Below are 25,713 nucleotides of genomic sequence, written 5' to 3' on the forward strand. Positions count from 1 at the left end.
GTCTCTCTTACAACAGAAGTTGGTTCAATAAAAAATATCTCATCCATCTTGCTCCCCTATCCTCTAAGACAGGGGTGGGCAAACTTTTTGGCCCGAGGGCCACATCTCAGTGGGAATGCAGGGCCATGAATGTAGGGCTGGGGCAGGGGTCTGGGAGTGGGAGTGGGGTGTAGGAGGGGGCTCAGGGCAGGGGGTTCAGGTGCAGGAGGGGATGTGGAGTGTGGGAGAGGCCTCAGGGCAGGGGGTTGGGGTGCAGGAGGGGTTTGGGGTGCAGGCTCTGGCCTGGCGCTGCTTACCTTGAGCGGCTCCAGAGTGGCAGTGGGGCTAAGGCAGGCTCCCTGCCTGCCCTGGCCCTGCATCGCTCCTGGAAGTGGCTGGCACCACATCTGGGGCGGCAGAGGGCTCCGTACTTGCCTCTGGGTACCTCCCCTGAAGCTCCCATTGGCCATGGTTCCCTGTTCCGGCCTGTGGGCTGTAGTTTGCCCACCCCTGCTCTAAGAATATAATTTAATGGCAGTCAAATAATACTGTGCTCCTACATTAGTTGTACTGAACAGTGTGAGTTACTCTCTACCCTACTCTGGATCATGAAGCAAAAGCCAGTCTCATAATTTAGTTTTTTTTTTTTATTTTCTAATGTAACAATTTTATAGAGTATCAGGAAATAATTAGCTTCTGAGATCTGAACACTGCTACAAAATATTCATGTTCAGCTGGAGTCAGAAATATGTTTATAGTTATCCAACACAGATGTGGTCTTTGGCAACGGATATTCAATTAAAGTATAACACACAGAGATGCAACTTCATACTGTTTAGTAGTGTAATCTTTTCCTTTTTTGTTTTTAAAATAACTTGTGTTCCTGCCAAACTTTTATCTCATTTAATTTTTGTAATTTTTGCAGCTAAACTCAAGTAAGTATAACACATGTAAAAATAAGATATGGTTCTCTAACAAGTTGTGCCTATTCTTTCAAACCATATAGAAGTTTTAAAATACAAAATAAAATTAAAATGGGAAATTAAAGTAGAGATGGCTCTGTATTATTGATTTGTGTATTTAAAACAGTATTATATTGTACATATTCTGCAATGATCATGCTTCATTCAGAACTAGAAAACAATACTGGTATCTTCGTAAAAGGGAAACATGGACTTATAATATTCTTGAAAAGAGCTATTTTTGTCTTAACAACAAACATATTTTTTTAGATCTAAATCCTGCAAAGATATGTGCAGGTGCTTAACTTAAAGTTCAATGGGATGACTTATTTATTTAATGGGACTACTCCTATATTTAAAGTTAAGCAAGTTACTAAGTGTTTGCAAGATCAGTGCCTCAAAGTGAAATCTTGCTTTATAGAATAAATAGGTCTGTAAATATTGTCCTTCATTCACTTTTTGAGGGACAATCAGATTAGGAGGATTTTAGCCTTTCAGCATACCACAGCAAGGCCAGTTGTGGCTAGGAACTACTTTTAGCCAAGTATAACACCACACATACTCTTTAAATAACACCTAAAGCACCAGGTGAAAACATTGAAGTTTAATATGAAAAAATTAGAAGATTAAAATTAACCCTTAGTTGTTTTCAGTCTTGTGGTACACAGTTTATTGCTGATTTATTGGGTTTTCTGGGGTGATGTTGATTGACCTAGAGTAGGGGTGGGCTAACTTTTTGGCCTGAGGGCTATGTTGGGTTTCTGAAATTATATGGAAGGCCGGTTAGGGGAGGCTGTGTCTCCCCGAACAGCCAAGTGTGGCGTGGCGTGGCCTCTGGCCCCATCCGAGCCCCCCCCCCCCACTTCTCTCCCCCTGATGTCCCCCCCCCCGGGGACTCCTGCCCCATCTAAAGTCCCCTGACAGCTCCCCGGACCTCCTGCCCCTGACCTCCCCCTGCTACCCCATCCAACCCCTCCTCCTTCCTGACTGCACCCCCCCGGGACCTCTGCCCCCATTCAACCCCCCTGTTCCCTGCCCTCTGACCACCCCGACCCCTATCCACACCCTTGCCCCCTGACCACCACCCCGAACTTCCCTGCCCTCTATCCGACCCCTCCTGCTCCCTGCCCCCTTATCGCGCTGCCTGGAGCACCAGTGGCTGGCAGTGTTACAGCCGTACCGCCCAGAGCACCAGGCCAGGTAGCCGTGCTGCCCGGCTGGAGCCAGCCATGCAACACAGAGCACCGGGTCAGGGTGCGGCTCAGCAGCTGCGCTGCCACCCAGAGCATTGTGCCTGGTGGCGCACTGAGCTGAGGCTCTGGCGGAGAGGGAACAGCAGGGGAGGGGCCGGAGGCTAGCCTCCCAGGCCAGAAGCTCAGGGGCTGGGCAGGAGGGTCCTGCAGGCCGTAGTTTGCCCACCTCTGATCTAGAGTGATAACATGTAAAGTATATGTATTTTGTAAGTCACACTGAATGAAATCTTGGCTCCATTGTAGTCAGTGGGAGTTTGGCCATTGACTTCAGTGGAGTCAGGATATCACTAGGGCCCTATCAAATTCAAGGTCCATTCTCGTCAGTTTCATGGCCAGAGGATTTTAAAATTGGTCAAATTTCATGCTTTCAGATGTTTACATCTGAAATTTCATGGTGGTGTAACCCTGGGGGTCCTGACCCAAAATGGGATTGTGGGGGGAGTGGATTGCAAAGTTGTTGTAGGAGCGGATCCCAAGATTGCCACCCTCACTTTTATTCTGCCTAGGCAGCAGCCTCTGAGCTTCCTGTAGTTAGAGGAGGTTCCAGGAGGTGAAGGTGGGTAGGCTCTGCCCCATGTAGGGATTTCCCTACCCCAGTTTTGTGAACTAGTTACATGCAATGTTGCCAATTTAGTGATTGTTTGGAAATTTGAATTGTAATTGAAACATTAATACACACTTTAAAAGCATATACAGTGTATGATAAAATGTGTATCTGAAAAAGTATACTAGATTTGAAAAGTATGAACATAGACTAGCTTCCTTATACAGCTGCTGTTTTTTTATGACAATGTCAGTGCATTCATTTTGGTGATGTTGGCCAACCTAATCATTTCAAATTATGATTTGTAAGCAAAGTCTAAATGAGCTCTCCCTGACAGCTAGTGATGAGCTAGGGGCTGGGGGGAAAAGGCTTCAGGACCAGATTGTATTAACATTCACACCTAATCTTCCTACGTATTCAGCAAATAGAGCTGTGTTGCCCAAGTGATAGATTTTGGCTGGGGTTGGGTTACAAATCACTTGAATGCGGGCAAGAGAGGTAATGAAATGTTGTTGTTCTTATTGTATGAGTAAAGGGCAGTGGAACTGTACTTCGCCTGTGTTGATTGAGGGCATCAAGAGAGAGAGTGGGGACAGGTGTTTTGCTTGATGGTCTGCCTGAGTCACAAGTACTATTTGACCTGCCCCTCTCCACTGTTTAAAGACAGAGCTGATTAGGCTCCATAGATAGTCTTTGTTTTGTTAAGTGACCACTATAGCTGAAATCACTGATGATCAGGTCTAAGTGCTTAGATCTGCTGTAGGACAGTGTTTCTGTGGAAGAGGCGGCCTAGCCTGCACTAGCAGTGAGGTTCCTCCACTGAGAGCTCAGCTGAAATCACTGAGAGCTGGGTGGAACCTCAAGAGACCAACTCACAGAGGTCACAGTGGCAGGTGGCAGCAGAAGGTGATGGCACAGGGCCATTGGCAACAGCTCGATGGAGTGAACAGTGGCACAATGAACAACAGTGGCCAGAGTGAACAGTGAGCAACTGGAGGAACAAGCAAGGTGCCTTCTTGAATCCTACCTGGGAGGTGACCTCACGTGAAAGCACCTCTGAACTCTGACTCTCCACTGACCAAGGAAAACACTGGTGAGTGGGGTGAGGTGGAGGGAAAAGTGGGGGGGGGGCACGTTAAATAAACATTTGTTTGTTTAAACTATATTTTAGTGACTGTGCTCCAGAATGCTAGATTTGTGACTGGGAATGGAAATTTTATATAAATATGTTTCCTAGTAGGCCAAGATTTTTAAAATGCTTTATTTGCCAAGGTTGTTATCTCACATCGTTGCTATCTTGAGAGGTCATTATGTTGGGGAGTTTCTGTACTAAACATTTTTATTATTGTAATTAATTTTTACATAAGAATGACCATACTGGATCTGACCAATGGTCCATATAGCCCAGTGTCCTGTCTTCCGACAGTGGTGAAGGCGAGGTGCTTCAGAGGGAATGAACAGAACAGGTAATTATCTAGCGATCGATCCCCTGTTGCCCATTCCCATCTTCTAGCAAACAGGCCAGAGACTCTCAGAGCATGGTGTCCCCTCCCCGTCCTGGCTAATAGCCACTGATGGACCTGTTCTTCAGGAATTTACCTTTTTTTTTTTTTTAATCCTGTTATAGTTTTGGTCTTCACAGCATCCCCTTGCAAAGAGTTCCACAGGTTGACTTTATGTTGTGTGAAGAAGTACTTTTTGTGTTTTTAAACCTGTTGCCTGTTAATTTCATTGGGTGACTGCTAGTTCTTGTGTTTGTGAAGGATTAAATAACATTTCCTTATTCACTTTCTTCACACCAATCAAGATTTTATAGACCTTTATTATATCCTCCCTTAGTCGTCTCTTTACTAAGATGAAAATTCCCAGTCATTTTAATCTCCCCTCCTGTTTCATACCCCTAATAATTTTAGTTGCCCATCTCTGTACCTTTTCCAATTCCAGTATATCTTTTTTGGGATGGGGTGACCAGATCTGCACACAGTATTCAAGGTGTGCATGTACCATGGATTTATATAGAGGCAATATGATATTTTCTATCTTAATATCTATCCCTTTCTTAATGATTTCCAACATTCTGTTTGCTTTTTTGACTGCCGCTGCACATGGAGTGGATGTTTTCAGAGAACCATCCACAATGACTCCAACATCTTTCTTGAATGTTCACAGATAATTTAGACCCCATCATTTTATATGTATAGTTGAGATTATGTTTTCCAGTGTGCATTACTTTGCATTTATCAACATTGAATTTCATCTGCAATTTTGTTGCCCAGTCACACAGTTTTGTGAAATCCCTTTGTAACTCTTTGCAGTCTGCTTTGGACTTAACTATCTTTAATAGTTTTGTATTATCTGCAAATTTTACTACCTTGCTGTTTACCCATTTTTCCAGATCATTTATGAATATGTTGAACAGTAATGGTCCCAGTAGCGACCTCTCAGGGGTACCACTATTTATCTCTCTACATTCTGAAAACTGATAATTTATTCCTACCCTTTGTTTCCCATCTTTTAACCAGTTACTGATCCATGAGAGGACTTCCCTCTCATCCCATGGTGGCTTACTTTTCAAAAGTCAATTTAAATTAAATAATTTAAAAAAAATTATATTTGTTTTAGAAGTCTAGTACTGTTATGTGTTTTTGTGTAATTTGCATTATCTGTATGTTAAATTTGCATTATCCTAACAAAACATTTAATTTATTCATATCTCTTTTATACGTTGCAGATCAAAGTGAAAATGAAAAGCCAAAAAACAATGCAACAATTTTTCCACTCAAAGGCCTCAAAAACCAGCTAAGGTGACGAACGCATCAAGAACCGATAATATATCAACATGTCATTTGAAGGTTCAAGTGGTGTATTGACATCCGACCAGCCCGACGCACAAATACAGCTACCTACTGAAGAAACAGTGTCTCCAAAACCTAAAGGCAGTTCCCGATGTTTGTTAGTCAGAGTTACAAAAGATGGCTACTGGTGTACATCTTGCAAAAAAGCTGACAAAGAAAGAAAGCTTTCCAATGCTATAATTGGTAAAAGTGGAGGAGCTTGGTTTGTCAGACTGATCAGCAAAGCCAATGCTGACAAACTACATGAAAAGGCTGCAAAACACGATGCCTCTGGAGTGCATCAACATGCAGAAAGCCTTATAAGCCCACTTTCAAAAACCAGTTTTAGAAGTACTTAATGAGGCTGTTAAGAATGCTGGAGACACAACATAGTTCTTGCAAACAAACATGACTGTGGCATCATACTTTCTGTTTAAGCAAGAGATACCACACACTACAAACTGGAGGCCAATGTTAAGTGCATTGTCATTTGTTCATCCTGAAGTTGAACACTGGTTCCGAGCAAGACCAGCAAATGCTTACTGTCTTTCTGCAAGAAACTCAGCTGACTGGCTAGAAGCATGTGGTGCAACAGTGAAAGACTCACCAGTTGAAAAAGTGAAGAACTCTCTCACCACATTCAAAAAATTTGCATACATGGCTGATGAATGCACCGATTCAAATGGGCATCAAGTATTAAGTCATTGTGTACATTATCTTGATGTCAGTGTTAGGGCAGTAGATGCATTTCTAGATGTCCAAGTTATAGAAGACATAAGCTGCATCTGTGACAACTCACACCTTCGAAGAGTTAAATGCTTGTCAATTGGACTCCAAACAGATGGCTGCTTGTGCATTTGATGGAGCTGCAAACTTCTCTGGAAGGTATGGAGGAGTACAAGCTTTGCTCAGAGAAAAGTGTAACCCTAATCTCTCCTATACACACTGCAGAGGCCATCTACTCCAACTAGCGCTAGTACGAGCCGCAGACTCTTCAAAAGACATTAAAAAAGCTATACATTTAATGTCTTCATTATATTTTTTCAGCAAGAGTAAAAAAACAACAACCCTGAATATCTTGGAAAATATAGAAGATACACTGGGACCGAAGTTCAAATTAGTCCAAACTGTGAAAACCCACTGGCTTTCTCATGAGTGATCCTTGGCTGTTGCCTTAAAATTACGCCAGCCATTCTTACTGGCTTTGGAAAGTATCTACTAAGATGGGATGGATCTAAGTAGTGAGGCTAGTGGATTATTTTTGCTACTACATTCAGAAAAGACTATTGCCATTCTCTCTTGTTGAAACCACTTGGGTCATTAGCAGCAGCAGTAGTAGAACTTTGTCCAGCAATAGAAGCTACATTTGGATCAATCAGAGTACTGGAAGAAGCAAAGATTTCAGTCCGGAAGTTGACTAATGAAGGCATTTATATTGAATCCTTAAGTGAAGAGGACAAAAAGTTTTAAGACAACTGAAAAAGTACACAGACTCGATTCTTAAAAATAGACAACAGCGACTTCTTGATTCTGCTCAACCTCTACGTAGCTTTTACAGATCCCTGTCCTATAAAACACTGATAGTTGAGTGGAGTGAGGCACTACCAGCAATGGGGCTGCCATGTGCTCAGGACAGAATAGAGAATTTGAACACAAAGTGGAATATCATATGGCGAATGAATGAAGATTTGACTTCAGCTTCTTTTTTATCACCACTAGTGGCTCGACCCGATCCTTGCACTACGTTTCCTGGGATGAAAGAAGTAGGAATTCATCTCTTGTTACTCCCAGTCACAGCGGCTACAGCTGACTGTTCTTTTTCATCATTGAATAGAATTTTGTGTTCTGAAAGAAGTTGCCTTCTGCCTCATCATGTGAATGAACAAATGAGCATATCAATTGAAGGAATGGAAGTACCGGACAAACGAGAAGCCATCAAAGATGAATGCGTTGCATTGAAGAAGTTCATTAACAGAGCTGTGCAAAATTTTAACAAGAAACCAAGAAGGATGTAGACGTAGTGCTTCATAGAAGCCTTGAGTAGCCAACTTCAATTTGTGTGGTGATTTTAAAACATGAGTTAAATTTAATAAAATGGTCATGAAACATTTTTCAGTTTTTACTATGGTGCCATATAGCCCACCTTCACCCTCATGGTCTCACCCCTCATCAGCCCTGACTCCCCCCCCCGTAAATGCGAAACCCCCGCCCCCCCATTTCAATTCCTGAGGAAAACACTGCCCCCATGCTGCTAGGAGCGCCCCAGCCGGGGACTCCTAGCTGCTAGTCCAGGCCAGTGACAGATTAAGGCAGGGGCCACCACCCCCTGGCCAATCTGGGGGCCACCTGGAAAAATGGGTGCCCAGCCCCAGAAGAAGCCCCAGGGTGGAAGTCCCAACTAGGTCACGCTGAGCCTCAGCAGGAGCCATTGGGGAAGAAGCCCTGGGCACCCTGAGCCTCAGGTGCAGCCGTGGGGCTGAAGCCTCGAGCCCGGGCAGCCTTGAGCCAGGACTGCCCTGATGAAGTGTGAGAAACTGCTACCCATAGGAATTTGCTATCTGTAGCAATTACTCAAATGTAAGCGATTGTAAGAAACTGCTATCTGATGTAGCAAATTCCTACTACAGATATAGCAGTTTCAGTTTCTCACACTACACCAGCCAGAGCAGAAGCGCCTGGCTAGAGTCACTGGGGGAGGAAGTCCAGAGCTAAGGTAAGGGTGGGGTGGGGGGAGCAGAAGTCCTGAGCCCAGGCTGGAGCTGCTGGGTGTGACCTGAGCTCTAGCTGGAACAACAGGGAGAAGAAGCCCAGAACCTGGGATGCCCTGGCAGGAGCTGCTGGGGGAGGAAGCCACGAGTTCAGCACCCAGAGCTGTGGCAGGAAATGCGGGGGAGGGCACAGAAGCCCGGAGCCCAGCTCCCAGGCACCTGCAGTGCAAAGTAAGTGTGTACCACCAAGTTCTGGAGGTGGGTCTGATCTCTCCACCAAGAGTAGTGACGCAGGGGAAGGACAACTCCTGTCCGTCCCCAGTGTGGCTGGACTAGCAGCTTAGAGCCCCAGGCTCCCAGCAGCAGGGAAGGTCAGATTTCACAGGGAAGGGCTGATTTGCGGGCAGCAGGGGATTCCTGGAGCTGCAGTTGCCCCACTTGAAGTAGTGTGGGGATCCGCAGATCTTCATTTTGTCAGGGATATTTTTAGTAAAAGTTAGGAACAGGTCATGGCTTCTGTGAATTTTTCTGGTTTGCCCTTGACCTGTCCCTGACTTTTACTAAAAATATCCCTGGCAAAATCTTAGCCTTACTTATGGTTAGGGTGACCGGATGTCCCGTTTTTATAGGGACAGTCCTGTTTTTTGGGACTTTTTCTTATATAGGCGCGTATTACCCCTCACCCCCTGTCCCATTTTTTCACAGTTGCTATCTCGTCACCCTACTTATGGTTAATGTGACAAAACAGTGTCAGTAGAATTGGGTAATGCACCAGAACTGTAATTCTCTATAGGGATGCCAGCCTGCTACTACCCTATTCCCAAAACCATTAGGAAATTGTTATACTTGCTTAGATGGTGAGAAGTTGAGCACTATGTATTTTCATGTAATCAACATTGATAGAACCACCAAAGGTATATAACGCTATTCATTGAGTTGGGGTCCTTTTTATACAGGACCAAAGTTGCTTTAATGTTTAGACATAGCAGTGAATTGCTTTTTTGTTTTGTTTTGCTATCATTGCCATTGTTGTTATAACTTGTAATTGATCGGCGTTCATTCCAAAAGGCCACTAGGATCTCTGCAGCAACAAAAATGACATAAAAATGTTTAGCAAATAAAGCAGTATAGTTGAATGAAGTCCAGCGTTGGACCACAACTATAAAAATCTCAATATTCTGCCATTCATTTAATATTGGGTTTTTGGAGAAGATTTATGGCATGCTCCAGTAAATAATATTGAGGGTGGAAAAGCGCTTTCGTGTAGCCTATTCACTGGCTGGTTGAGTTGAGTTAATTTGTTCCCTCTGGATGCTTGTTTTTTATGCTGCTGGGTAAATTATGCTGTTGTAAGATTAGGTGAATGTCAGGAGCTCTTGTAGTCTTTTTCACTATTACTTAAATCTAAATAAACAAATTATCCAGCATCCAAAATAAACCTCATCCAAATGCAAATAGGCCTCACTTTCATAATTATGTTGAAATTGTAATATTATCAGACTTTGGCTTGCTTACAATAAACAAATAGAAAATAATTGAATGGGGACTGTTACAAGAATTATACAATAATATAAAAAAAATACATCAATGAATGATAACAGAAGTATATCATCTGCCAGGTATATAAACTATTGCAATGTGTTTTTTCTTTATGTTACACCATTATTTCTTTTAAAAAAATTGAGTTCAAAAGTGGTCTTCAGTTTTAATGCTCAGAGTAAGAGATGTGATTTGTATGAACATATGGAGCAATTATACCGAAACTAAGTTTCCTCAATTCTGTTGTTACCATGGTAACCAGTATTCACTGTATTTCGTTTAAACATATAAAACAGAATGGAAAGAGTCAGTTTAAGATTTGCTGTTGTACTCAGTAGAAATGTTACATTACATGATATGTAGTGGTGCTGTAGCTATGTTGATTGCAGGATGTTAGAGAGACAAGCGTGTATCGCTCATGTCAAATGAAAGATATCACCAAACCCACCTAGTCTCTCTAATATTACATGGTGTTTATTTTTAATCACATGTAAGGAGGCAGATCAAATAATCAATGTGCCTAATAGAATGAATATCAGCAGTACTCATCCTTTTAAATATTTTTGGTTGAGTCTAAGAGTACAAGGATATTTGACTACCCAACATCAGCAATGGAATTGAGGTAGCTCCAGTGCTCTTTCACCAGCCAAGACTTTCTAACCTCAAAGGAATAGGGAAGAGAATAATAAACCTGGTGCTATTGTTCTGGCCTAAGGACTCATGGGAAGGAAATGAAGACAGGTGCTGCAGTAGCATCTTTACCCCAATGTTATTTATATATCTCAGGTACTTAAATGGCCCTCATTACCACAATATCCGAGCACCTCACAATCTTTAATGTGTTGTTGTACCCTCACAATATCCCTGTGTGCTAGAGAAGTACTATTATCCCTGTTTTAGGGGTGGGGAATTGAGCCACAATGAGATTAAGTATCTTCTCTAAGGTCACACAGGAAGCCTGTGACAAAAGAAGGGAATTAAACTGGGGTCACTGAAGTTCCAGGCTAACACTCTAATCATTTGGCTGTTCTTCCTCTCTAGATTATGCTAGTAAACTGTCACAGATTACTGTCCCAAACATCTTAATGGGATTTGGATTTAGTGTTTGCTGTGTGACACAATGTGAAACTCTAAGGGATACACAGAAATACACCCCTGTTGTACATAACTCCATGCTTGTCTCTGGATAATACAAAGGCTTTGCTGTGTTCTAGGGTTTGTGATTCATAGGCTTTCCTGTCTTCCTAACAAATGGTGTCAAAATAGCTCTGTCTGGAGTGACTCACCAATGTGGGTGCCAATCTCAGGGCAGACTTTTACAAACCAGGGCACAAACCTGAAACTGGTTTTATGTTCTATAATTAGATTTCATCAGCCAAGTATTAAGTGTGAACTCCTCAAGCACTATAACAGCCTTAATATAGAATCACAGACAGTCCCCTTGGGCACTTCAGTTTATCCTGCCACTCAGGCAAGCCTGCTTTTGCGATAGATGGCCGCACCAAAAATCATGACAATATTCAGGTTATTACCAGACCAAAGGACCAGTCACTTACTCCAGGTCAATTATACCTTAGATCTCTCACCAAAGACAATGTTTGTAGCCAATCCTATATTAAACTAACTAAAGGTTTATTAGGAAAAAGAAAAGTTATTTACAAGGTTAAAGCATGTAAACATACACACACAAATGAGTTACAGTCATAGGTTTCCAAAAGTAATAGAAGCTGCTGTAATGTTCAAACTCTTTATGTCCTTGAGGGCTAACCCAAGCTAAGCAGCTTGGGGATCCCTTTCTTATGCTTAGAAATACTACCCTCTCCAAATTCCAAGCAGTATAGTGATACAGATCTTCTGGCCAGGGATTTTTATTCACTTCCTCCGGAGTTCAAACAGTGATGGGATGAGGGTTTGTGCACGTCCCTTCTTCATGGGTATGGGAGAGCAATTAATAAAGTCTTTTGTCAATTGATGTTCCACAATGGTTCATCTGGTGTCTGTAGGCCTTCTTTTGTTGGACAGAAGATGATATCTCTACCAAGATTGAAATAGTCATTTACCATTAATGCTTCTTTCCTGACTCTGGAAGTTTCCAGTTTCATAGCAAACACTTTTATAGTTACAAAGCAAAGTTACATATTACCTTATGACATGGGATACTGATATTATAAGTAAGATTAATGCATGCAGCAACTCACAAGCATTTCATAAATTCCAAACATTAAACACTTCCCTATAAATCTAATACCTGTTTTAACAATACTAACACACAGGTGAGTCAGACTGATTTCCAGCTATGCATTTGTCAGTGTTCAGTGAGGCTTATGGGCCTTAACATGAGATGGCACCTGGTCTGCCAGCGTTACACTGTAAGGTGGTGATTCTGTCTTAGGTAACATGCCTGAAGCACATTATCTGAGAATTTACAATCTTAAATAGAAAACAGTCAAAGAAAATGGGGAGAAAACAAAATACTTAAGTAATAGCTGGAGAAATGAGTTTATCATTAAGGCTAAGATTTTGTCACAGATATTTTTAATAAAAGCCACAGCCAGGTCACAGGCAATAAAGAAAAATTTCACAGAAGCCATGACCTTTACCTGACTTTTAATAAAAAATATCTGAGATAAAATGGGAATCTGCAGGTCTGCACGTTGCCTGCAGCGGGACAGCTGTGCGGCGACTAGGAGCTCCAGGGGCCCCCACTGCGAGTTGGATGTCAGAGCTCCAGGGTCCCCCGCCACCCAGGGCTGGGAGCTGCAGGGCTCCTGTTGCTTGCAGCATCTGGGCACTGCGGGGTACCCCTGTGGCCCACAGCTCCAGGAGTTCCCTGCCAGCTACTGCCGCCGGGAGCTGCAGGGTTCCCCCGCTGACTGCAGCTCTGGGGGCCCGTGGCGGCTCATGGCAGCCAGGAGCTGTGTGGTTCCTCGCCACCTGCAGGGGCCGGGAGCTTTGGGGTCCCCGCACTGCCTGCGGCAGCTTGGAGCTCCAGAGGCTGCTAGAGGTGGCGGGGGTACCTCGCAGCTCCCTGCCCTCATGGGCAGCAGGGGACCCTACAGCTGCCTACCACTGCTGGCTGAAGTCACAGAGGTCTCTGGAAGTCACAGATTCCACGACTTCCGCAACCTCGGTGACTAAATCGTAGCCTTACTTAAACTTCTTTATTGCTTTATTCTTCTGTTCTGTGCTGATTTTTTTTACAAAAAGCTTTATACTGAATCTGCCAAATCTTTGTTTATGGGAGCTGGCTGGCCTGCTCACCCCATGTAAAAGATTAAGAGGAACTGTGTGGCCTCCATTTTGTTTTCAATTTTCTGTCTCTTCAGGCCCATTTCTTTCCCTCAAACCTTTTCTCTGGAGAATCCAAGTTAATTTAGGATTCACCCCAACATCATCTTAGTTTAATTTAAAATCCTTTTACATTACACAGGTTTACATTAATATATTTCAGTAAATGATTTCAGCATGTACTTTGAAATCTTATATTCTAGATGTTGGCTTCCTTCATGTTGAACTGTCTAAAGATCAGTGCTGGACTTGTTTTGAGCCTCAAGAAATATAAAATGTTCAATGAAGTTTTTGCCCTTTTGTTGTCAGGTTACATACCTAGAGATCCTTTACCCGAGTCTGCAAAAGATCTGTTAGAGAGCATTGGTGTTCCATCTGTTTGTGAAATTGTTCACTGGGGAAGTTGATTAAAAATTCTACTCTTTTACGCCTAGAGTATTCTTTCAAAGAAAAAGATGGAAGCCCCATAGTATAAGGCATTTGAAGCTAGAATGCGCAATTTTAATGGCACATATCCTGGAGGGAACTGTCTTGCCTTTGTCAAGGTAATGAAATATAGCAGATGCCAATACATCTTTTTCTGTCTTTAATTTCACTTTTGTGGTGTGTTATAAAACAAGCAAATAAACAAATTATACAGCCTTATCTGATCTTCTCTTGAACATGTTTTAACAAAGGGCTAGATTATTGATGGTAAAAAAAAATCTTCTATCTTAGATGTGTGTAACCTTAATTTGGATGAACAGGTTGGATGTTCTAAATTTTTGTTCTTTTAGGTAGTAATAATTTGGCTGTGTAGACTTGGACATCCATATTTGGCTGACATTATAGCTTCTCATCAGCTGTTTCTATTGTTTTAATGGCCAAGTAATTTTAAAAGGAACCTACATTTCCAGTCATAGAAGAGGAAGTGTATTCTCTCACACTGTATTTAGCCCATGGATGGATCTGATTGATAGCTGTGTGCACCCATGAGAAAACAGAATCCTACAAATGTTGTTTAGCAACACCCTTTCACATATAAGTAAAGATATATTTCCATTTTAAGGACAAAGTGCTGGAGGGATGTTGTTACTCAATCTTCAGAAGGGTTAATGGTACAGTAGTAATGTTCTGCCTAGGGCCCTAGATATGAACAGGGCCTTTTGGTACTAGGCACTACACAAACGCAAAGTAAAAAGACAGTCCCAACCCCAAAACACTTACAATCTTAAGCAGAAGATCAGAGGCAATAGTGGATATGCCAAACGAATGGGGAGAACACAAGGAAACTGAGATAGTACTGGTCAACATGATAGGCAGTGGTCACAACACAACAACTGCTTAACTGTTGTCTAGTTTTCTGTAGGCATCATGGCAGAGAAGAGTTTTAAGGAAGGATTTGAAAGAGGTCAGTGGGGTAGACTTGTGGATGTCTACAGGGGGTCTCCTTCTATGTATGGGGAGGTGGCACGAGAGAAAGTGATGTAGGCTGCTATCATGGGTAGAATGGAGTTGGTACTATATAGCTTCATAGTGTGTAAGAGACGATAGCGCACCACTTGTTGAGAAGTTAGTTTTTTACTCCATTCCACTAATGTATACATTGGAAAATCATCACAGAAATGGGTGATCTGTCCTCTAGAGAAAGTGTTCCCTCTAATTTTTTACATCCATGTGCGGAATGAATTTTGTTATGTTCACCAATATGGGGGTGATGTGTGCTGGGGGTGGGGCCGTGGTGTTCAGACTGTGAGAGGGGGCTCAGGGCTGATGCAGACAGTTGGGATGTGGTGGGGTGCGGGCTCTGGGGTGGGGCCAGGAATGAGGGACTTGGGGTGCAGGCTGTCCCGGGGCTGTGGCAGGGAGAGAGGACTCCCCCCAGCCCTTTCTTGCTGCAGCAGCTTGATGCCAGGTGAGAGGTGCCTCTCCCCAGCCATGGCAGCTTCGGCCTGGCTGGGCCGGGCTAGGGGAGGGGCTCCTCTCCCTGGCAGCTCCAGCAGGCCCGGTCCGGTCCGGGATAGGGGCCACACAGCTTACAGGGCATTTAGGTCTAGACGTGGACTGATTGGGGTGTTTCAGGTCAGTGGCCGTAGCTGTTTTGGAGAGCGCATACAGTGACTACTGGCATTATGTTTGGCTCAAGCCAGTCCTGTGACTTCCCCACTTTCAATAGCACTATCCTCACAAATTACAGAAAACTAACAAATCCTTCCATGCAAAGAATTAATATTTGTGTTTCCTAAGAAAATGCTCAGCCATGCCGACATATTATTACATATTTATGGTAATGATGTACCATAGGCAAAATTTTGATAAGGATGTGCTTGAGTTTTGCAAACTAAATGGGCACTTGCATTGCCACTTGGGGTGAAATTGCATTTACACGCTTCCATCATATATTAGTTGAGAGAAAAAGCATATTGCACACCTAAACAAGAACAAATGATACTGGTGGTATGGCCATCTATTTAAGGATACAACATAATTAACATAATTAAGTTTGACAATTATACTTCTAAACTTATTCCAATAACTGTTTTATTCTTAGGGGGAGAGTCCTAAAATCACATTATTTGCATATCTCAAATGTGAACCAAACTTTTTTTTATTAACTTTTGTCCTTTTGGCAATCACCAGATTGTTTTGGTATGCAATAGAACTATTTCAGATCAGTGGGTCATTTCTTGCAAATTCCACTGTAAGCCACCACTTCACCTTTCTTGCTTTCTTCTTTGTCACTTTTCATGTTACTCTCTCATGATAAAATTCTAATGGAAAACTTTTTATCCCTCCTTCAAATAAGAGAAATAAAGAGAGATCCCTTAGTAATACAATGGAAAGGGATTCTTCTATTTCTTCCTAATACTCCAAAGAACAGTGGGTTTATATCCCATAATGGATCACAGAAGTCTAAACAAATACATGAAGCGGCTGAAGTTTTGTATGGTGACAGTAATATTGTTAATTTCTTCCCTATATCCAGAATATTGGTTTGCAGGTCTCGAGTTAAAGGATATGTATTTACACTATACTCTTCAGAAATACCTCAAATTCTGTGCGACACCAATGCTTCCAGTATTTAGGCCTGTTGTTTAGACTCTCCTTGTTCCCAGGAGTTTTCATTAAATGCTTGGCATTCGTGGCAGGATCTCAGAGCAGACTATAACATGTGTACTTGTCTCTTGATGATTGGCTGATAAGAGACCACTAATCCAGAAGGTGCTCAAAATAGTTTGCCACTTGTTCCAGTCTTTAGACTCCAGATCTTCAACACTGTATCTTCCTGAAGACAGATTTTTGCCTATGTTAAGTATGTTTCTTAAGCTTCAATCAAACCCTTAGACAGCTCATATATTTTAAGACCAGAAGGGAGCATCAGGGTCATCTAGTGTGAACTCCTGCACATTGCAATCCACAGAACCTTACCCTCCCACTCCTGTTATAGGCCCATAACCTCTGGCTGAGTTACTGATTTTAAATCTTGATTTTAAAGTTACAGAGAAACCAGCATTTACTCTAGTTCAAACCAGCAAATTACTCTGTGCCCCATGCTATAGAGGAAGATGACAAGCTGTCAGATTTTGTCTCTGACTGCTAGGTCAATTTTTATCCTTTCATATGTCATTCCCATCCTCAGACTCAAAGCTGAAGAACAGTGCATTGACCCGCTCTAAACAATATGGATATTCAGATGTGTCTGCCTCCTGTGGTTGTTCATTTGTCTGTGGTGGACAAAACCAGAATGTAGTGGTAGAGGTGTCCCCTTCATTTCATTCTGCAAGGCATTCCTTGATTAAAGACCCCTCTCTTCAGAATCTGTGTACAGAACAGCTGATAGAAAGATCCATTTCTCTTGGCGTTGAGCCAAATGTTCCTGTGTGTTTCCTCCAGGTCCCCTTACTCCCAGGATTCTGTGGAGAATTGGAGAGAAGGCTAATTGGCCTGCTGAACCTGGCAGTAGATTCTCCATTTTCTGGATCTCTTGTCCCTTAGGCACAGTCAGATTCTCCTTGCTGATTCTAAGTTCATTATTCTGATCATCTGAATGCTGCGTGTTTGATCTGTTTAGATCATGATTGCTCTGTAGAAGTCTAGAAGATTCTGATGGAAAAGCAAGAAAACTTCTCTGTAAAATGGAAATGGTTTTCCATCTAGATGACAGAAAGGATCTGATTCTCAACACTTTTCCATTTTCTTTGTTCTGGACTACCAACTGTATCTCAAACAGTGTAGTCTCTCCTTCAGTTCCATAAGAGTGCATCTGGCTACAGTTTTGGCTTTTCACCCATCAGTTTGACTCTATGTTCCTTCAACCTACAGTGACAATGATTTTAAAAGGCCTATTTCACTTATGGCCTCCTGCTGGGAAGCAGCCTGTGTCCTTGGACTTTAAATGTAGTACTTAGCAAATTAATGGAACCACTGTTTGAACCACTGTCAGCATGTTTGGTGCAACCTGTCTCATTTGGATCACATAATGTTGAGATTCAGGTATTAATAGCAGGCTCACTGTATATAGCATTCCATAGGTGCAAGATGGTCTTCTTGCTAACAGCTCAGATATTTGTCAAAGATGATCCCCATTTTTCTCTTCAACCAAGCCATACCTGTATCATTTCCCCCAAGCCTCATTCTCTGTCAGTGGAAGTTTGGCTACCCTGTTCACATATTAAGAAGGCCATGAGTTACTGTCTAAACAGGACTAAATAATTCTTCATAACAGCTAGTTTATTTGTAGTTTATGGAAATAACCCCAGAGGATCCTTGTCTCATGCTATATGATCTGTTAATATTTTTTAAATGAGCTGGAGCCTTGCTTCATTCAATGCATAAAAGGCATTTCTGCCTCAGCTGAGTGCACATTTTTTCCTTCAGTAAATCCTAGACTCTACTGAAACCTATGTTAAATGCTGAAATTGAGAAATGAAGCTCTCAAAAGTCAGGAAATACCCACATTAACAAATGATGGTTGTCTTAACTCTACATCCTTTTCTATATGCATTACTAGAGAGTCTTTAATTACATGACCACATATTTGTTTTTGGTTAAGGTCTCTGTTTCATTCACAGTGCCGGTTGGATGATGCACAATGAATGAGGCGGGAATATGTTGTGAATGAGAAGATAGCTTTGCTGATGTTTTCCTTAATTTTGGCCAAATTCTGTTTACACTTACCAGATACAGAGATTTACACTGATTTAACTAGGGGACATGTTTGGGCCTCCAATGGACCAAAGGACAGTGGTCTGGTATATAGCGTAATACAGAAAGGGAATGTACTAAACAAAGAAGCATTTCTTGAATTTTGATTTTGCAACTTCACTATTCTTTTAACATATGTGCTTTATTTATATAAAATGAACTGTAGAGTATCCTAGAGCTTTGATGTGGGTGGGATGTATAATGAAAAGTGTTAATCATTATTTGCATTATGTGGATAATAATTATAATTACTAGAGTTCAAATTTCTTTAATTTTAAACTTTTTAAAAATTTTTTACTTTAAATTTTGCTCAAGTGTGTAAAATGATGTCCTTGTTCTTAATGAGGAATTTCTGGTCCTTTCATTTGAGATGTTGCTGTAATAAATTTGATATCTTTAATAGCTATCCTGACAAATGATTATTTCTGTTACAGTAGTTTAAAATACCAACAAAGTAATTAAAAAAAGTTGAATATGTGCATTGCAGCTTCAGACATATTTAATGAGGTGTGAAATAGAATGTAGAAGCATTTACACATTGTATACCTGATGAAGCTAAACATCCACAGTGGTTTTCCATTATTTTTACTTTTTTGTGTGGAGTAATATACAGTGACTTCAGAAAGGTATATTGTGGTAATAGTGACAATGTGGTGTTTGTCTTCATATGTCACTTCAATAAATATTTTAACACAAATTGCCTTGAGTCTCTGCAAATCATGCAGTGTTGTCTCATACAGAAGTAGCACTGTTAAGTATTGAGCGATTTAACAGATTTGTCATAGTAATACTTCTGTTGTTGCTGATTTGCCTCTCATACTAGCTTATATCTGGCTGAGATTTGCTGCTTCAGGTTTTAGTTATTTCTTTGTGCATGGTAGTATTAAGAGAAGGCAGCTCAGAAATAGCTGGTCAGTTACACTTGTGAATATGCGTATTCCAGTACTTGAATAGACTGAGGTTGGGATTTTCAGAGGTGCCTAAAAGAGTTAGGTGTCCAATTTCCTTAGGCTCCTTTGAAAATCTCAGAGTGAGATAATAGTTTTTTGTCTCCTGCCTTGGATTTATCCGCTATGAATTTTACAGTTGGGGTACTTTTACAGTTGTTTCAATAAGGCCATTGTTTTGTGAATAACATAGACGGTGACGCTGTTAGTAGCTGGAATTCAAAAATTCAAAACCTGCTCTTAACATAGTGTACATACAAAAACAATGAGGAGTCCTTGTGGCACCTTGGAGACTAACAAATTTATTTGGGCATAAGCTTTCGTGGGCTAAAACACACTTCATCAAATGCATGGAGTGAAAAATACAGTAAGCTATATATATAGCTTACTGTATTTTTACAAATACTTTTACAAATATTTACAAATATATATATATACACACACACACACACACACACACAGCACATGAAAAGATGGGAGTTGCCTTACCAAGTCGGGGGGTCAGTGCTAGCAAGCCAATTCAATTAAGGTGGAAGTGGCCTATTCTCAATAAGACAAAAAGGGGTGAATATTAACAGAGGGGCATTGCTGGCACATGATGGCATATATCACATTGGTAGATCTGCAGATGAACGAGGCCCTGATGGTGTGGTGGATGTGGTTAGGTCCTATGATGGTGTCCCTTGAATAGATATGCGGACAGAGTTGGCAATAGGGTTTGCTGCAGGGATTGGTTCCTGGATTAGTGATTTTGTTATGTGGTGTGTAGTTGCTGGTGAGTATTTGCTTCAGGTTGGGGGGCTGTCTGTAAGCGAGGACTGACCTGTTTCCCAAGGTCTGTGAGAGTGAGGGATCGTCCTTCAGGATAGGTTGTAGATCCTTGATGATGTGCTGGAGAGGTTTTAGTTGGGGGCTGTAGGTTATGGTTAGTGGCATTCTGTTACTTTCTTTGTTGGGCCTGTCCCGTAGTAGGTGGCTTCTGGGTACCCTTCTGGCTCTGTCATTCTGTTTCTTCACTTCACCAGGTGGGTATTGTAGTTTTAAGAACGCTTGATAGAGATCCTGTCTCTGAGGGATTGGAGCAAACGCAGTTGTATTTTAGAGCTTGGCTGAAGACAATGGATCGTGTGATATGGTCTGGATGAAAGCTGGAAGCATGTAGGTAAGTATAGCGGTCAGTTGGTTTCTGGTATAAAGTGGTGGTTATGCAACCATCGCTTATTTGCACTGTAGTGTCCAGGAAGTGGATCTCTTGTGTGGACTGGTCCAGGCTGAGGTTGATGGTGGGATGGAAATTGTTGAAATCATGGTGGAATTCCTCAAGGGCTTCTTTTCCATGGGTCCAGATGATGAAGATGTCATCAATATAGTGCAAGTAGAGTAGGAGTGCTAGGGGACGAAAGCTGAGGAAGCGTTGTTCTAAATCAGCCATAAAAATGTTGGCATACTGTGGGGCCATGTGGGTACCCATAGCAGTGCCACTGATTTGAAGGTATACATTGTCCCCAAATGTGAAATAGTTGTGGGTAAGGACAAAGTTCAGCCACCAGGTTTGCCGTGACATTGGGGATACTGTTTCTGATGGCTTGTAGACCATCTTTGTGCGGAATGTTGGTGTAGAGAGCTTCTACATCCATAGTGGATAGTACATCCACAGTACATCCAGTGTCTCACCCCCCACACCCGATAATGGCCTGATAATACCCCTTTTCTGTGTTTTACCTTTAATGTTATCTTAAATAGCAACAAACGACAGCTGCAATCTAAACTGTCTCCTGAATTTAGCTATTCCTAGGTTTGCTTTACCCTGAGTGATCCCCTCTGCCCCTACTCCTAATTGTCTTTTGACTCAGAGAGACACTCAGGCTGTCTATACTACACTATATTCCACCTCCCCCCATTCCCTCCGAGCCACATAAGTTACACGTACAGTGTTATGTTGGCAGGAGAGCTTTTCCTGCCAACAAAGCTTATGCCGCTTGTGGAGGTGTTTTTTTTATGCTGACGGGAGAGCTCTCTCCCGTCTGCATAGAGTGTCTTCACCAGATTTATAGACATGGCCTCAGCCTGGACAACTTGGTCTGGCTGCTAGAGTTAGCTAGCAGAATAACTCTGCATCACTTTGCAGGATTCCAGCAGCTGACATCCTGTCAGAGAGACAAGGTGGGTGAGGTAATACCTTTTATTGGACCAACTTCTTTTGATGAGAGAGAGAAAAGCTTTTGAGCAACACAGGGTATGTCTACACAGCAATTAGACACTCACGGCTGGCCGGTGCTCGCTAACTTGGGCCTGCGAGGCTCGGGCTGTGGGACTGTTTCATTGCTGTGTAGATTTCAGGGCTTGGGCTAGGACCCTGCAGGGTGGGAGGGTCCCAGAGCTTGGGCTCCAGTGATGAAACAGCCCCAGAACCCAAGCCCTAGTCAGCTGGCAGGAGCCAGCCACTGGTTTTTCTTTGCTGTGTAGACATACCCATGGAGCTGCTGTTCAGGTCCTGACAGAAATGTATTTAAAGTTCTGTGTTTTAGCCAAATTGGCAAATTCCTTTGAGAAACACTGAGGCCCATTGTTGGAGATAATCCTTTCGGGGATTTCAAAAATATTAGGTGAGCAAATCTGTGAAAGGGCAAATGAGGTACCTGCACAAATGGCTAATTAGATGTGTTTGTATCTGAAGTTACCATGCAGTTTATGCACAGTTAGTGAATTGTGCAGTGTAACTGCATTTTTGCATGCATTGTGAACCTGATTTAAAAATGTAGTTCAAAGCCTTCAGTCTGTGAATTGTTGGATAGCTCAGTGGTTTGAGCATTGGCCTGCTAAACCCAGGGTTGTGAGTTCAATCCTTGAGGGGGCCATTTAGAGATTTGGGGCAAAAATTAGGGATTGGTCCTGCTTTGAGCAGAGGGGTTGGACTAGATGACCTCCTGAGGTCCCTTCCAATCCTGATAGTCTATGATTCTAATATTGTTCAGGTTTTCTAAATAAAAGAGTCTATATAATAATACAAAACAATAATGCTTTCTGCATTTTTCTTCATAAACAAATCCATTCTAGTGGTCTGCCATGATCTTTATGGCATTTCATTTGGCACTTGGTTCATTTGTGTTTTTTCTGCCATGTTTCATAACAGATTTGATGCTTTGAGACCAGTTGATGAACATATTGAGACACAGGTCCAAAAGACTATATCTTGGGCTCTTTGTTTACATATGCCCAATTGTTCACTGATGTAGATAGATCTTGCTTAGTGGATGTGAAATAAAAAACATTTTTTCCTCTTTTATACATTGATTTCCAAAAGTATGGTATGCTAAGGATTATGTCAATATTTTGTACTGATGTGACATTTCTTTCTAATATCTATTATTATTCTTTTTATTATTAATCACTGTTGTATTGAGTTAGTAATCAAAAGCTCAGTTAGAAGTGGGGTCCCATTGTACTAGTTGTACAAATGTGTCCATTTGATCAACAGTATTTCTAAACTCATTTGTTCATATTTTTCAGGATGGGTTGATTCAAAGCACCAATTTTAATAGTTAAATTAGCAAGTAGGAAACATTGACTTAAAGAATTGATTTTAATCTTGTTCTGCATTTGTAGTTTTTAGTTATTTTCCTAAATAAAGGTTGATTTTCATTGGTTGGTAATTATTAAAACATGTTGATTTGCAACTAATATAGCATTTACACTAACTTCTTTTTGATAACCAGGAGGATACACTGTATATGTATACGTTTATTTAAGCAATTACATTGCTTAACATACTTTTTTTTCAGATTCTTAGTTTTTACATTTTTATTATGTTAGAAAATGGTGAATAATGCATTTTTAGTTATCAGATGATTAATTTTTTACTCATAATTAGTGTCAAGGTCCATTTGAATGGACCTTAAGATTCAACTAAAATGAGCAAAACTAGTATTTTAAAGTTGTTTTTATTTGTTAAATATAATTACGGTACCTTAAATGTGCTGGATACATAAGGGAAAAAATTAAGTGTATCAAAACATGTTTTGAATTAAAAATGAACTGATTTATTAATCACAGGAAGTTTTATCTGTAGTTAGTGAATGAAACTGATTGTTTTTGGTCACCATGCCCTTTGAATTTTTAGAATTAGTAGGTTTCATCCTCTGCACACATTATTTTTATTAATAAATGGGGAGAAGAGGTTTTTTCAATTCCCACTTATTTTCTCAATTTTGAGTGAGCTAGTCAATGAACTGAGTTGGTTGAATAAACTGAAATGGAGAAAATATTCTCTTTGCACCTGAATAAGTGGTTACTGCTGTCAAAAGCTGGTTTAACACTTCAACAAGCTCTGATTCCAGGTGCTTAGCCAGTGACTTCCATCAACTCAGTGGCTGGATTTTTCTTTAAAACTTCAGCAGCAAACATATACTTTTATTTAAGTGACTTTAATAGATTATAGCAACTTTGTGTTAATGTAAACTGTCATAATTTCAACTACTTTTAAATAGGTTTATTTTTAAAAATATATTTAATTTAAATTAGAAATCATTTATTTTTATCCACCTTGATATTTTTATTTCACGTTTAAAATTCCTTTTTGTAGCATTGTGATAGCAGTGTTGGTACCAGGATATTAGACAACGGGCAAGTCTACGCTATAAAATTAAGTCGACCAAAGTTACATCAATGTACAGCCATCACAGTAATTAAATCACTTTTACATGTTCACACTACGCTCCTTGTATCAGCGGTGTAGACACTTACAGAGTTAGGTCGACATAAACTGCCTTACGTTGACCTAACTCTGTAGTGTAGACCAAGCCAACTTGGGTGAGGTAATATCTTTTATTGGACCACCTTCTCTTGGTGAAAGACAAGCTTTTGAGCCTACTCAGAGCTCTTCTTCAGATCTGGGAAATATATTCCGAGTTTTACAGCTAAATACAATGTGGAATAGATCGTTTAGCATAAGTAGTTAATACACACTGTAAGGGACCATTCAAGGTAAAGTGGCCAGTTAACACCTCGACAGTCATAGGACAAAAAAAAAAGAGTTAGTAGGTTACAGGTTCTTGTAGTAATCCATAGATCGAATGTCTTTATTAAGTCCATGATTTTCAATGGGTAGCTAAGTTATGACTTTTAAGCTCGTACCTCATCTTCAGAAAGTGTTGTGCAGATTTCCTTTGAGGATTAGGACTGAGAAGTCAAATATGGAGTGATTGCTTTGTGAAAAATTTCACCTGTGGGTGATATGGTGCTCTTGTCTTATATCGTTTTTCTGTGAGAGTTCATTTGAGAGTGTAATGCTTGTCTTGTTTCAGCCACATAGTTGATATTGGGGCATTTAGTGCATGGGATGAGGTACCCCACATTTTGTGATATGCATGTAGGAGCCATGTGTGACTGGGTGCCTGGGATAGATCACACTGAGAATGCCACACTGAGGGCATGAAGCAAAAAATAGGGCAGACAATCCCTCAAAACTGTGATTTGTTCTATAATTAGATTCACCAAGCCAGTAACAAAAGAGCTTCTGCACTACCACACTGGTTAACCAGAAGCCAAACACAGTCTGCTTTAAGCATTTCAGCCCTTGACTCCCATCCAGACAATCAAGTCTAATATATTGAGAGGTTACTGAAACCTCATTTCACCATATGTGAGGTTCTTACTGATCCCAAAGTATCAGACACTTACCCCAGATCAATACATATCTTAGATCTTACCCAAATATCACGCTGTCAGCCAATCCTTAGTAAACTAACTGAAGATTTATTAATAAAAGAAAAGAAGAGAGTTATAAATGATTAATAGAACACACACACATACAAATGATTACAAAGTCCTTATATCAGGTTTCTGGCAGTGATGGAATAGACCGCTGGTTTTCAAAGTCTCTCTGGTAACCTCCAAAAGATTGGAAGGTCCTCCATAGTTCAAGATGCTGCTTTTTGTTGTAAATCCACAGTGCAGAGAATTAGACCAGGAAAGAGGCAAAATGGAGGTGTCTCAGGATCTTTTATATCCTTTGCCATGTACATGGAGGTTTACTGTCCCAACCGAAGCCCGTAGCCTGCATACATGGAAAGTAACTGGCCCAAGATGGAGTCCAGGGTCACATGTCCTTACATACCCTTACATACTTTGCTGTCTCACAGCGGCAGCAATTGCTCATATTCTTTCTGAGACATCCACAGGAAATGCTTACTGGGTGGGATGAATTTCTTCAATGGCCCATTAAGAGCATGGCATGTTCTTAATTGGCCATCAACACATGGCTGTTTAGCCCTGATAGAAAAGTATAATCTATCTGGAGGGTGTTTCCCAGAAACAAAACATATGTTGGAGATACAAATACATAGCCAATATTCATAACTTTAGATATAAAGATGATGCATATAAAGAGGATAATCCTATGTGATAGATTATAACTTTTCCATTGACACTTTACATGGTACACTTTGTATAAAAATCATTGCAATTGTATAACAGT

At 41.1% G+C, this 25,713-nt stretch overlaps 1 protein-coding gene and 1 long non-coding RNA gene across 2 annotated transcripts in view; both read left to right on the forward strand.

Moving 5' to 3' along the window:
• Positions 1–25,713, forward strand: part of CCDC178 (coiled-coil domain containing 178) — a 357,920-nt gene that overhangs the window by 4,642 nt on the left and 327,565 nt on the right.
• Positions 2,971–7,796, forward strand: LOC140905922 (uncharacterized). The gene is made up of 3 exons (XR_012156984.2): positions 2,971–3,831; positions 4,106–4,204; positions 5,470–7,796. It is a non-coding gene; the product is annotated as an uncharacterized LOC140905922 (long non-coding RNA).

The sequence above is a fragment of the Lepidochelys kempii genome, chromosome 2, assembly GCF_965140285.1.
Source record: "Lepidochelys kempii isolate rLepKem1 chromosome 2, rLepKem1.hap1, whole genome shotgun sequence".
Lineage (NCBI taxonomy): Eukaryota > Metazoa > Chordata > Testudines > Cheloniidae > Lepidochelys > Lepidochelys kempii.